Source organism: Numida meleagris, chromosome 4 (assembly GCF_002078875.1).
Source record: "Numida meleagris isolate 19003 breed g44 Domestic line chromosome 4, NumMel1.0, whole genome shotgun sequence".
Lineage (NCBI taxonomy): Eukaryota > Metazoa > Chordata > Aves > Galliformes > Numididae > Numida > Numida meleagris.
The window spans coordinates 79,053,629-79,066,175 of NC_034412.1; the positions used below are offsets into that span (position 1 = coordinate 79,053,629).

The following is a 12,547-nucleotide window of genomic DNA, read 5'->3' on the forward strand; positions in this document are numbered from 1 at the left end:
GAACAAGTCAAGGAACTGTAGCTTTCCCATTATCATGTCCCACTGAAGAATGAACTTTTTTGATTATGTGATGCAAGAATGTTGTTCTGCAGAGAGCATCCTAGCCCATATTATGGCTGGATCCAGTCCACTGTGAACCATGATGTCAATCTGTTTCATTTTTCATGTAACTGCCAAACAACTTCCTTCACTGACAAAAACAAGGGATACAAATACACTGAAATCTACACTTCTTTTCACTCAATAAAAATAATCACTTGTTTCAGCTAAGTGGGAAACAAAACATAAAACATAAAACAACTCTGGTAATGTTCATCATAGGGTGGTTTAAAAACTATCTAGCCTTTGCTGTCAATAGTAATAGGAATCAAGATGCTAAAGTAGCTGGCCATGAGGCAGCATCTTGCTGTTTCCTGAAGGCTGGAAATCTGTGAAGTTACATTGTTGTTTATGGAGAATGCAGTTAAACGATCTCCTTTGCTCTCCATTTTTTAAAAATTCAAATTGCTATGCCTTAAAAAAATGAAATCTGAAATAAAAGTCATCTTCAGGGGAAGATGCTGATTTAAAAGTCAATAAACAAGCCAGAACTCCATCATTAGGGTGGTGTGGCATGAAGCAAAATTTGATGTGCTTTGTTTTAGCTATCAGACTAAACATTTAAATGCATTAGACCAGAACAGATAATGATGAATGGACATCCTCATACCTGCACATAATAATTTTGGAAAGGACAATGCAACAAATATTACATTTAGTGATAATTTATTACATGGATCTTTCTTAGGGGAAGAAAATCATGGCTCTGTCAGGCACAGTTGTTACAATTCTATTTAGATGATTGCAATATAATTATGACATGAGCACAGTGGTTTCTCGCCCCCAGTAAAATGTAAATGGGAAATGGCACCCCAAAAAAACCACAAAACCAATTCTATGACAAAGTAGTTACTTGCTAATAATTAGGAGAATTACTACTCTGCTGACCTTCATGCCTTCCTCATGCTTGGTTTATACGTGCCTTTTTTGTTTTGAAAGCATTTTTATCAATAGCAAATTTGTTTATAAACCCATGGAAGATAGACAAATGTACAATCTCTTTAAAAATATTTTTCCTAAGGTCAACTACACTTAAAACTGAATGTGTATTCTGTTTCCCATTATACTGTCTGTGTAATAATTCAGAGTAAATGATAATGTATTATGCTGTAAGCCCATAACCTCAGAAAATAAGAGCCCAGTTGGTACTTGACTTACAAGAGCAAAACAAGCTTACAGAGCACAGGTCTGTGTTGTTTGGCAAGTAGTCAATAAAACTGTACCTTATGACTTTCTTTCCTAAAGGTTCTAATCAAAACAATTTATTTCAGGCATGTAAACTCTGCTTTTCAGACTGCAGCTGCAGTGTACGATATCAGCATCTGCAGTAGCTGCAGCCATGTTAAACTGAGTCCCAGAGCTCCCCCATCTGTCTCAGTAAAAGATAGATTTCCTGCTAGAGCAATGCAACTTGTCAGCTACAGTATAGGAGATGTGGCTTTTTTCCAGATTTTACTTGCCTTTATAATAACTATTTCAATAACTGAAATCTTTCCCAAGTACTACAATTCAGAGAGCTATAGAAAGAAAAATAATTAAAAATATCCTTTTGTATGAGTAAAACTGTGATGAGAAAGGAATGCAAATTAAAAGCCCACCTACACATAATGAAATTGGACAAAAAAAATGTAGGCAAATATTTAGCAAATTAGAAATCTTTACAATGAATGTAAGCAGCCACAGGGAATTGTTTTTTATTGCTAAACTGTTTCTGATACATCTCTAAACTATGTTTATTTAGGGCTGAAATAGTGTATAAACACGTATAGGCCATTTTTCTTGAAGATTATGGCCATTTTATTTGAATGTAACTGAATATTTTTCACACTGGCAATAAGACTTAGCTGGCATATATTCTAAATTCACAATCACCTGTAATTGTGCCTGTAAAACCGGCAACCAAATCCCAGCCTAAGACATTTTTTTTGAAAAAAAGAAAGGACTAACAAATTATGTTTTTCTGCGTCTAAGGGAAACATATTCCAAAAAAATAGTCTCTTATTTTAGACTCTTGTTGTGTAAACTCAGTGGGTGCCCACCTGCCCTGTCACACTGTCAAGTTTCAGAGAATGATATTACTCTCTAAATGAGTTCAGTTCTGATTTCTCCCAGATGAACAGCAAATATCTTTCAGCTTGGATAACTTTTCTTGGAGATTAAAGGAAAAAGCAAAGTAAGTAAAATTTAAAGTACATATGGATGAATAGCTAGCGTACGGCTTGTTTTCTAACAGACTAGCTCCTAACTCACAAGTGCCCTTCCAGCAGGGCTCGCTTCACTTTTAGAGGTATAGTCAGAAAAAGAAAATAGCCTCAGTGCTTTTTCATATTGACTGACCTTTTCCAGCTAATCTCCTGCCAAGGAATAAACAAGAACCTTAATATTGTTGGACAATCCAGTTTCTCCAGCTAGAGAAACAATATTGGGCTGTCAGTGGGAACAGAGGCCCTCTGAGAATTTTTTTTTAAATAGTTGAACAGTTAGGTGATTGATCTGAAGGTAAGATTGTTAACCAGATTCTTCAGGGTTTTGATGTTTTGTGCATTGTTAGGGATACAGATGGCAATTAGGCATTAGTATGTACATATGGAAGGATTTTCAGGATGTATTGTAGATAGTATTCAACTGATAACTTTGATAGGAGTATGATTCAAGAGAGGACAGAAAGTAACCCTGTATCTGGCCTTCTGACAGAGTTGTTGCCTCTAGTCACAAATCTTGTTTTCTTCAATTAAACATCAACATTATTCTCTTTCCGGGATGGATGAACTGATATACCACACCAGCCTGTTCTGTGAGTCTTGGACTGCCCAGCTGTGTCAGAAATGACTAGGATTAACAATACTATTGCAGAAGGAATCTTCCTGAAAAGAAGAATGAATTTGCCTCCTACTTCACCCCTTCTAATGGTACTTTTATTTTCATTTAAAATTTTACTGGAAGGTGCGTATTTCAGCAAGGGGAACAGGAAAGCAGTTGTAGAACCTCTGTCAGTAGGAACTGCATATGTAGTTATTTAATATTTTTATTGAAAACTTGCTTTATTAATTTTTCCTGTATGAATGAAATCATAAATTCATTTCAAAAAGTGCAAGGCTGATTGTTGAAGGCATAATAATAGTATGTCCTTACTATTAAACGCTGTTTGAAACTTGCAGTATTAATTGGTTTAACACATACATGTTGCCTCATGAGTCAATCTTAAAAAGGCTATATCTATTTTACTTCTTATTTATTAAGCAATTTCACTACTTGCAAGGTAAATATTTACTCCCATAAACATATAAATCTGTGTAAAAGAGGCTGCAGTGGAAATGCTAAGTCATGGCCAGAAACAGTGCACCTGATGGGAAGGCAGGGCCAGCCCAGAGGAGCTCAGGTGCATGCAATGCGCCTGAGTGACCAGAAGGGGTGGAGCCAGGAACCACCCCTTCCCAGACCTCATTTAAGGGTTGGCTATGGAGGCAGTGTTATCTTGCTGGAGATCTCTGTGTACTTGAGGCCTTCTGAAGGTAAGCAGCTTTTTTCCTTTATTTCTGTGCTTATTGCTGTTGTGCTTTAGTGAATCCTTTTTTGCTGTAGCTTGGGATCTTGCTGCCCTGCTGTCATTGTTGTGCTTTCCATCATGTTACAGAGGCAATCTCTAGTGCAGAATTATTACAATTTCACTGGTGATGCTTCTAAGTGAAGCTACATTCTTGTTTTATATATTTTTATTTCTGTATTAATGAATGTAAATATATGTGTATTTGTTTAACAGAAATTTTTCTAAGTAAGTAGAAACTTTAGACTTCAGTTTCTTTGCTGGCTTTTTCTTTAGTAGTTACTGTTTACTCCATTATATAAGATAAGCAGCATACACAGTACAGGTCTCATGGTGATGCATATACATAATTTGAATTCTATTATAAAGAAAAAATAAACATAAATACTAGTGTGTTTTCCTGTACTTTATAACATGAAAACTAATCAACAAATACAGTTGTTACTCTGAATCTTACCTTCAACTGAGGCAGGTATTGTGTCACAAAATCATAGAATTGTAGAATAATTTAAGTTTGAAAGACTACTGGAGGTCATCTAGTCCAAACCTCAGCTCAAAATGGATCACTTCTCAGCACTCCTAGAGATGGCTGGTATCAGTGGTACAAAGAATATAAAATACTTCAAGAGACGTAAGCAATGAAAAGTCTAGGTGTATTCTTATCTAAGTCAAAAAAGCAATATCTTTAATATTTCTTCTCCAATGAGAAGCCAGTAAATAAAACTTGGGTCAAATGTGGGAGCATATTTGATGAACACTATAGAAAATGATTAAAAATCTATTTTTGTTTACTTTCTTTGCTCAATCTAATCTTATAGATGCTTAGGAAATCTAAGATAAAGGCAAAGAACATAGGAGGAAGTTTTTCACACAGCGGGTGGTGAAGCACTGGAACAGGCTGCCCAGGGAGGTTGTGGATGCCCCGTCCCTGGAGGCATTCAAGGCCAGACTAGACATGGCTCTGGGCAGCCTGGTCTAGTGGTTGGCGACCCTGCACTTGGCAGGGGGGTTGAGACTTGATGGTCTTTGAGGTCCTTTTCAACCCAAGCCATTCATGATTCTATGAACATACTATGTTGCATCCCGCTACATCAAGTCACTTAATGATAAGAGCTCAGTTTGAGAAGAGAGAAAGAGTGGAAGATAACAATTTCTTTCCAAGGCTTTGGAAAGTCGTATGTTGATTTTTACCTTAATGTTTTTAGCAAGGTAATTCTGGAAGTGCTGTGCACTGTACAAAGAATCTGATGTCCAGTGTGGACATAGCCTGTACAAATACCAACTAGTGGGCTGCGATAGAAGCAAGTTTCTAGTACGAAACAACTGGAGATGAGGACATTAACACTTAACACTGAATTTATATCAAAAGGTTAATATATAATAACTGGTTAGAGCTGACCTGAGCACCTACTTGCTAATTGCAAGAGCCTATTTGCTGACTCATTAGGTAAGCTCCTGGGAATTCTGTTTTTAAGCTGAGTTTCATCTGAAGGAAATTTAGTTGGCATACTCCAAGCCTGCTCTCTTAAGACCAATGTGTAGTAACTGAGGACAGCTGTCTCTGCTTTAAACATTAATTATTAAATATTAAAATACTGACATAAATATACCAAAAGTATTACAAATGTACCTTCTTAGTGTAGAATAAAAGAACTAAATTTCCTCCAAGTCCTAGAGGGCAACATACATTTCTGATTCTGTTTATGCCAGAAATTATTATACAGTTTAGATAGCTAACCCATGTGGTGCCTTTCTTAGCAGAGTCCTCAACCCTTATGCTTATCTGCCTGCTTATCTGTAAAATCCCTGTGTAGTCAGATTCTGCCACCATGGTAACTTCTACATCACAAACTGACATCATGGCTGCTCTCAGTCAAAATGACTACAGCACTTTTTAATAAAGTAGTCAAGTAGCTAAAATAGAGTATATTTAAAGCTGAGATCTTTTCTTATATATCCTTCAGAGTGGTAGTTGGTTTTCAAATTTTTTAATACATTTATTGCATCTTATATATGAGGAGATAAGAAATGCAGCCTTTCTGTGTTGGCTTGGGTTACTCTTTACCTATCCCAGGATTAATATAAAATCAGGTTTTATAGGATATATTGAATGTAAATATAGTGTTGAATAATTGAGTATAACTCTATAGTTCTGCAGAAAGACATGCTTGAGGAAAAGAATTTCATTAGGATTGCTCTGCCAAAGAATTTTTGCAATGGTACTTCGTGTGAAATACAGCAACTAATTTAGGATTAAAAATTTCTGTGTGAGCATCTAAATCATATAGGTTTATGTTGTTCTCTTCAAAAGTGGGATAGCATTAATAAGAGAGAGACAAATGCATATGCATCCCCTCAAAAAAAAAAAAAGTCTAATCTAACTTAGTGATTCTTCCTAACAGATTAGAAGATACAGCATGATAAAATGGTCATTTTTGCTGCCTATGACTGACTACTTCAGTTACTTTGGAACACGCGGAGACAGGTCATATTGAAACCTTTAATTCTGTGTTTAAATAGTAAGTTCAGCTTGCTCTGTGAAGAAAACAAGGGAACAGAGATACCTATCATAGCGAAGAGACAAACACTAGAACAGTAGAAACACCACTTTTTTCTTCCCCCCCCTCCCCCAGGGTTTCATATTCATTAGTTTATTGATCCTCTGTTACTTTCCTTGGTGCTTTAGATTCTGTTCTGAGGTATTTGATTTCCTTTATCCTTATTTAGGGAAACTGGATAAGACTGCATTGAAGACTACTGGCTGGCATATAGATGTTCATTATTACAGTATCTACGACCTTGTGCTGAATCAAGTCGACCTTTCATTCCGAAGTATAAAAAATTTTGAAATTCAAAGAAACAAAAAATCCTACACCTCTGATGTACTTAGTCTTTTTTTTTTTTCTTTTGCTGAAAGCACTACAAAACTCATTCTTTTCTATGCTCTTTCCAAGAAAATACATGACAAGAGAACGTTATGCAGCTGAGAGTCAGCAGAAAAGACTGGGGACAAGTGATCTCCTTTGCCTCATACTGCAAGACTTTTGCATTTTAAGTTTGTAGAAAATTGTGTCTAGATCTAGCTGTAGAATTCTACCGGGTTTAATAAATCGGTCATTATCACAGGAAAAAAAGCAGCCTTTTAAACCCTGCAGGATTAAACTTCACATCTCTTCCAAACACCCTGTCCTAACTACCATGTCAGGAACAGCTTAACAATATGGGGGAACAAGGCTATATAGCATATTAGCTGATACGCATATGAACAAGAAAGTACTAACAGCCAGGTCTGCATTTTTTCTCCAGAAACAGGTGCAGCCCTCATGATGTCAGCTTTTTGAGCTTACACATTCACTCTCTGATGCATCATATATACAGATAAGCTAATCATTCACTTGCATCCACATTCTCCAAATGGCAATTTCTGCAAATCATTCATGGCAAGGATGTATTCTTTCTCTGGTTTTTCTTCCTCAAAAAACTACATTCTCTATGCTTTAATTAGGGAAATAAAGCTTTCTCTGAATATATATTTACATATGTATCTTTATATGTGTATTCTTTAGATCTATTTTTATTTAGTCATCAGTTGAAAAGCTTGTGAAAGTACGAACGATTTCCCCCAGCTTACATTATAACCACCTTATCAATAGAGACTTTTGGAGTTTTGAGAGAAGCAATCCTTGTGTACATAATGAAGCTGTTGGCAGGTGAGAAGAAAAATGAAGAGCCTTTTCTTCTGCACAAAGGGACAGCTAAGCTGCTATCCTGACTCTTCACTTTAGCCACCCCGTCTCTTAAAGGTTACAGGTGCTGGATGTGCCTTGCTCATTTTTCATCATAGGTCCAGAGACAAAAAGGAGCCTCCAAAAGAGCTGTTTTGTGTTCACATAGTGCTGCTGAATCCTTCAGGTGGTTTCTGAATGGGGCATCCTAAATGAACTGGCAAATCCACTGTGATTATACTGCATATTATATGTGTCATAGAAGGAAACACTATTAGACTATCAAAATAATACAATTCCATGCAATTCCTACAACAAATGTAACCTGATCAGAGGGGTACTAAAGGCAAAAAGTGCTAATTATCAGTAGAGGCATAGTAAAAAAGGTATAACACTTTCGTCTGTCCTAGGGACTTCAGGATAGTCATTTGTCATTCAACACTTCTTTAATTGCTTGTGTTATTAAATGACAGTGCCTGTACTGATACTTTAGTCTGGTGAAATGCTTTATTAATTTCTGCTTTTAAATCAAAATAAAAAGGAAGACAGGTGTCAACGGTTTACGGGCTGGTTTGGCCTGGTTCTGTGACGAATGGGGTAGGGGACCCATGGACCCATGCCCCCATAAAGGAAAAGGGAAAAAAGGGTTGGGATATGGGCCTGAGAACAAAACAGGGGCAACGATCTGAGGAGAAACAAACTAATTTTCTAAATAAGAGATCGGAATGCAAAATAACACACTATAATACAATATAATTACAATTTCAGCTAATAAATCCAATAAAATGAGAGAGAGCGTCCAAAATTAAGGTAGGCTTTACTCTAATACTGACAGTGAGGCGGCTGGGGAGAAAGATGCTGCTGGGAAGAGAGATGGGACAAGAAGAAAATGTCTCGGGATCTGCGAACAGTTTTATCTTTCCCTCTGACTAGAAAACAGTAACAGGGTAGCAAAGTCCCCTGGGGAATGTAGTAGTCCTTCTCTTCTGAGAACCAGGTACGTACACTACATGTTGTTATGATGTGGAATACCAATAACCAAAAATCATAAAACCATGACAACAGGAAAACAAAGAGTGAAAGAGAAACGTAGAATTGGTCAGGAGCATTAAAGGATACTCATGCCTACCATGCAGAATAGGCATGATTCTTTCAGAACCTTTTACCCTTGAAGTCCCTGGTGAGGAATATAATCATAATAAAAAAGAAAAATCTAAACCAAAACAATCAAAAACAACAGCCAGCCATGAACAACAAAACAGCTGTGTCTGTATGTCTTTCTCAGTCTTTAATCATAGAATAATTAAGGTTGGAAAAGACCACTAAGATCATCTAGTCCGATCACTTAATGTTGAAAGAGAATCTCATGGAGCTTTCTTCCACCTTTTGTATGCTGGATGGCAAAAGGGGAAGTCTGGCTTCTTTTCTAGCATGAACTAAATGACAAACAATGAAAAAACCTAACAATAATTGCTTTTTTGCTGGTCAAAATTCAATTTTGAAAATATCTGGTATTTTGCTTGTTTAAGGATAAAAGAACTGGTTACAATGAGCGAGTTGTCAGACTGAAAAATCTTGCCTATAAGATGCTAAAAAGTTGGCTCAATACTTTGTTGTCTCCTTTGCTTTACTCAGCATTGTCTGACTGCTCCAGAGAACATTTCCTGAAACAGCAAAATGGTGATTTCACTCTCAAACAATTATCTTCCCCAATGCTCAGATGGCTTGGACACACCTCATTAACATGTCATGCATACCAATTTTACTCTTTCATCCATTCCTACCTTTTCTCCTTTCCCTGAAGAGCTCTGCTGATTAGCACTACTATGCACAACTCTTGCCAGCTCACTATGGGTTCTTCATAGCATGAATGCTGCAAGGATGTTTTTGCTGTCTGTATGCATGCAGCTTAGTAATGTGCTTTTTCTTTCTGTGCTAATTGTTTAGTACATAAGACCTGAAAATATGTTGCAGCAGAGTTTCGATTAAGTTTCATTTGGATCACTGAGTAGCAGAGATGGCATATCTTCTTCGGAAGCCCTCTACAATATCCTCGCATGTTGTGCTTAATAAAAGGTGGTAATTAACCATGATAAACCTCGTAATTTCTAACATGTTATTGTTAATGAGGATATAAGTTCATTGAACACTTTGTGAACTCCTATTTAAGCCATCCAAAAATAAATAAAAACATGGTGAAAAATGTAAAATGACTACCACAATTCTTTTTTTTTATAAAATTATCAGTATTCAATAAAATACAGTTTAAAGTAAGTGGTAGGTAGCATTTCTTTAGTGCATTTCCTTCTTGTTAATCCCTTTTAGATTTTAGTCTTGAAGTTCATCAGTTCAGATTTTTACTTGATTGCTCTGCTTGCTTTCTATATTTATCACAGTTATTCTTCCTTAAAACAGTAAAATCCTTACATTTTTTTAAGAGAACTACCTAGATACATATCTAAGAAAGAATAGCATAGAAAACTGTGACTTGATTTTCATCATTTTCTTTCTTTATATATACGTATGTATTTCCAAACCTATTTCACTTCCTCATCTAGTTTTGAAACTGGTAAGCACAACGCTTCAGAATATGATCTTCCCTATATAGGTAATCTTATTGGAGTTGGATGTTTGCTATTTCAAAATCACAGATGTCTTAAAAATTAAAAAAAGCAATCTCAGTATTCTATATGCCGAAAAACCTCACCAACCACCACCAACAAAAAGTAACAAAAATAACAAAGTGTACCTGTAGTATTCTTGTCCTTTCTTCATACAGATACGTCCTGTATCTACTGATGGACAATGCAGATGCCTAAAAGTAGAGTTCTGATTATGGAAGAGCATGGTGCTCAAGAGAGATACTCATCTCGAGAGAGCTGATCCTTCCCTCTATTCAGCATTGGTGGGGGCCATAACTGGAGTACTGTGTCCAGTTCTAGGTCTCGAAGTAGAAGAGACTTGAACATGCTGTAAAGAGTCCCATAGAGGGCCAACAAGATGATGAAAGGACAGGAACATGTCCTGTGAAGAGAGGCTGAGAGATCTGGGACTGTTTCTTCCTGTGGAAGAGGAACCTCAAGGGAGATCTTATCAAAATCTACAAACACCTGAAGGGAGTGTGCAAAGAGGACAGACTTTAATTATTTTCAATGGTGCCCAGTGCCAGGAGAATAGCAGTGTGCACAAACTGGAACACAAGAGGTTCCATTTGAATATCAGGAAGCGCTTCTGTTCAGGGGCGAGAGCACTGGCACAAGTAGCCCAGAGATGTTGTGGAGCCTCCTCCTTGGAAATCTTCAAAAGCTGCCTGGATGGCTAGTCCTGGGCAACCAGCTCAAGATGTCCCTGCCTGAGCAGGAGGTTGGACCAGATAACCTCCAGAGGTCCCTTCCAACCTAAACGATTCTGTGGTTTTATTTGTGTGGCTCTTTATATATACTCTACCTACTGGAAGTACAATAGGAAATTCAATTTCTGAGTTTTATATTGTCCAGTATAGTTCTGACACTTCTTGATTCACTGTCTTGTTTTTTGATTGTTTTTTAAACCTAGTTTGACATTGACTCTGTTCCCAAAGAAGAGAAAAGTCACTGACATTTAGAAATTGTTCCCTGTTAAACAATGATGTTCTTTCTCATCCTTGAAAAATCAACAAGACACAGATTGTCAAACAGATCTTTCAAAATGCCACTCAGAATTTTCATCTCAATTTTTCTTTTTTTTATGTTGAAACTAAATGCTAGCCCCATGGAAAAAAATTGTCAAATTCCCTTTCTACAAGGTCAGCCACAAAGCAGTTTGTGGGTTATTTATTCCTCTTAATATCTTTTCTAAACAAGTCTCACCAAGTACTGTTATTCTGTCATATATACTTTCTGAGACTGGCCAGTGTTAATTATATACTTCAGTTGAGATTTAAAATCTTCTCTTGTAATGTTTTCTTCAGAATATAAAATTGTAAAAAGAATATAAGCAATTCTTTTTTAGAAAAAAACTTGAAATTGCGTATTAAATGCAGTGAGATCTAGTATATCTCCAAGGTTTCTGTAACAGTAGTTCTGTAAAAAGTAAAATCCAGTAGCTTCATTTAGGTAGCCTTTCAAGGGCATGTTTTGCAGTGACTTTTGGAGTGTATGAAGATTGACAATGAGTATCTCTGGTGGCTGGCTGTTTTGCTTAGCAAACAAAAGCAGTAGCTGAAAACTGGAGCCAATTACATTCAGAGAGGAAATAAGACAACCTATAAATTAGGAGAGCAATGTCATTGCAACAACTCTGCCCTTCTTCAAAGCCTTGATAGAGAGACAGCAAGTCCAGGCTTGTCTGTTTTGCTTTTTTTAACTGTATTTAACTGCTATTTAATAAAAGCAATTCTCTCCCCACAGGCCCTACTTCTTTTATGTCAATATTCATATGCCTTTCTATTGTACATACTACAGTTCATCCAGAAGTGACAGCTTTCTTTCATAAACCATTGAGTGAAACACAATTGGCTTGGTAAAGATTATAAAACTATTATCTGAAGAGTCCCCTTGACCTTGATTTCTGCTAATCATGTGTGTAAAATTCTGAAAAAAAAAATCAGGCCAAATACTCTTTGTAAGAAAACTGAGAGTGGGGGAATCTATTTGAGTCACTAATTTCTCAGCAATAAAATAGTTATATGGATTTTTTCTTAAAGGAGTTCCATTGTTGTACACTGAGAACAGTTTTATAGCTTGTGCAGCTGATATCCTGTCTCTACATCTTTTGTAAAACAGCAACTATAATATCAATAAAGTGAGTCCAAATAGACAACCTTGATTGGGTGGTCTGCAAAAGGTCACCCAACCAGGATGAAGAGGTGGATAAGATACTTTATAGACAGTTGGGTGAGGTCTTGAGGTCTCTACCCCTTTTTCTTGGGAGGAGACTTCAACTTCCTAGACATCTGCTGGAATTATAGCAGAAAGAGAACAGTCCCAGAGGTTCCTGGAGTCTGTGGGAGATAACTTCCTGACACAGCTGGTGAAGGAGCCAGCAAGGGGAAGCAAAATCCTGGCCCTGCTGTTTGTTAACAGAGAAGGCCTTATGGGGGTGTAAAGGTTGGAGGCCGTCTGGGGTAAAGTGATCACAGAATGATAAATTTCTCTATCCTTGTTGAACCATGGAGGGGAGTCAGCAGAACTGCCACCTT

General features: G+C 36.9%; 1 long non-coding RNA gene across 1 annotated transcript; it reads left to right on the forward strand.

Moving 5' to 3' along the window:
• LOC110398739 lies at positions 3,574-7,974 on the forward strand. The gene is made up of 3 exons (XR_002438586.1): positions 3,574-3,611; positions 6,046-6,128; positions 6,371-7,974. It is a non-coding gene; the product is annotated as an uncharacterized LOC110398739 (long non-coding RNA).